This window comes from Suricata suricatta, chromosome 9, assembly GCF_006229205.1.
Source record: "Suricata suricatta isolate VVHF042 chromosome 9, meerkat_22Aug2017_6uvM2_HiC, whole genome shotgun sequence".
Classification (NCBI taxonomy): domain Eukaryota; kingdom Metazoa; phylum Chordata; class Mammalia; order Carnivora; family Herpestidae; genus Suricata; species Suricata suricatta.
In genome coordinates, this window is record NC_043708.1 from 76,510,735 (window position 1) to 76,513,514 (window position 2,780).

Below are 2,780 nucleotides of genomic sequence, written 5' to 3' on the forward strand. Positions count from 1 at the left end.
AACCCCAACTTCTGTTTCATGTAATTAGACTTATACAGAAATTAGAAGGTTAAGTAACAACTAGTTAATCACCTAATTTCACAGCTATCTGAAGTGGCAATCGTTATATAGCAGCTTATCTATGATACATTCAAGATACATGATACAATTTATTACTTGCCCATAAGCTAAAACACAGCCTGCTTAATACCTTTCCTTATTGATTTTTTAAACATTTAAATACAATGGTATGCAATTCTATGTCCCCTTTCCTCTGTTTTCTATAGGTTTAATTTACTTCTCTTTTGCTGGTTTCTGAAGTTGGAAGATTGGTTATTCATTTAAATCTTTTATAAAAGGAGCATTTTAATGCTATAAATTTCCCTCAAAGCACTATGTTAGCTGCATCCCACAGACCTTGACATGTCTTTTCATTTTACTCTGGTTCACAATATTTCAATATCTTGGAGTCTATTTTATCTGAAATTAATATAGTTATGCCAGCTTTCATTTGGTTAGTGTTTGCATGCTATACCTTTCTCCATTCTTTTACTTTAACCTTTCTGTATTTTTATACTTAAAGTGGGTTGCTTTGAGATAGCTTATAGTTGAGTCTTACCTTCTTATCCGGTCTAACAATCTTTTATTTAATGGTATATTTAATCATTCAAATGTAAAGTGATTATTGATATGGTTGGATTAAAATCTACCATTTTCATATTCTTTTACTATTTTGGTTAATAGTTATTTGTTGTTTTCTCCTTATTTTCTGTGTTCTAGGGTTTATGTGAACATTTTTTTATAATTCTATTTTATTTTTTCTATGTATTTACTATTTAGACATCTTTTAAAATTTTTAATGGTTTCGATAGGATTTGCAGTGTGAATTCTAACTTATATAAGTCCATCTTTAATAATTTTATACTGCCTCATGTTTATTTCTACATCCTCATAGTATTTTTCCAATTCTTCCTTTCCTGTTATTTGTGCCATTTTTTGTTACTCATTTTATTTTTATATACAGTATAACCACATAACACATTATCAATAGTAAAGATTTTAACAGTCATTTAACTTTTGTAGAAATTAAAAATAAGAACTAGGGAAACATATACTTTATCTTCACTTATTTCTGCATTCTACATTTATTTGCATAGATCTAGCTTTCTGTCCTATATCATATTCCTTCTGCCTGAACAACTTATTTAAACATTTCCTTCGGAGAAATTCTGATAAAAATGAAATTTCTGTGTCTCGTTTTATTTTCCCAGAAAGGTTTTAGTTACCATTGATTTTTGAAGGATATTGTCACTGAGCATAGAATTTCTAGGTTGAGAGTTCTTTTTACCTCAAGTACTTGAAATGTAAAACTCCACTGTCTTCTTCTCATGGTTTTGTTTGTTTTGATTTTCACTTTTTTTCCCTAATGAGAAGTTTGCTCTAATTCTTAGCCTAGTTACTTTAGAGATAATGATATTTCTCTCTCACTGCCTTTAAGATTTTTTTATTTTGGTTTTCAGCAGTTTAAATACAGCATGCGTAGGTGTGCTTTTATTGTAAATTTTTTATTCTCTTTGGTGTTCTCTGAGCTTCTTAGATCTGTGGTTTGATGTCACTACTAATTTTGGAAAATTCTTGGCCATTATATCTTCATATTTTTCCTTTATCCCATTTACTGTCTTGCTTCATCTTTCTGGGATTTTAATTACACATATTTTAGACCATTTGAAATTAGACCTTGAATTTTCAGCTCTTTTTTCCTCCACCTTTAATTTTTAAATTGTATTTCTGTTTGACTAAGTTCTACTGACACATCTTTAAGTTCACCAACTTTTTTCCTTAAAATTTAGTTTTAAGGCCACCAAAGAAATTCTTTATTTTTGTTACTGTATATTTGATTATTAGTATTTTTATTGATTATTTCTTATAGTTTTTAGCTCTTTGCTCAGATTGCTCTTCCATTCTTGCATGTTGTGTGAAATGCTTTTAGCATTTGTTAGACATTTACGTTCTCCTTCTTCCTCTTTGTCGTCTTCTTTTTTTTCTTAATAAAGATTTTGTTGTTAAGTGATCTCTACATCCAAGGTGGGGCTTGAACCACATTGTGTTCCACCAACTGAGCCAGCCAGCCACTTAGAGAATGTCTAGCTTAATCTTCTTAATGGCCTATTTGGTGTTTGAGCGTGTCTTTCCTAGGTAATCAAAAGCTCTATTTCTATTCTTCCTGCGAGAACTTGTCTTTTTCTAGGTTTGATGTTAGTTGTTTGTCCTGCAAACTCAGTGCTCTGATAGGTTCAAGAAAAGTCATTTTTGCAGTTTGTTCTTTTTTCTTACCATAAAGGTGAGGTGAGGGGGCACCTGGGTGGCTCACTGGATGAAGCATCTGACTCTTAATGTCTAGTCAGGTTATGATCTCATGGTTGTCATATCAAGCCCCTTGTTGGGCTCTATGCTGAGCATGGAGCCTGCTTGAAATTCTCTTTTGCTCTCTCTCTGCCCCTCCCCCATTGTGCTGTGAGCTCTCACTCTGTGTGTGTCTCTCTCTAAATAAGCAAATAAACATTAAAAAAATAAAAGTGAAAACAGCTCTTTTTTGCTTTCTGAATTCCTAATTTGAAACTGGAAACCTTATTGTTTTTAAAGCTCTAGCCATATATGATTTTGAATGATCAAAATAATCCAAGTCAAGCTGTTTATTTGATGGATTAAACTGTTTCTTTGACTGATTTGATAGTTCATGTCCAATTATCAGACAATCCTGTCCATGCACTTAAAACTGGAATGTAGGACAAAGATAATAC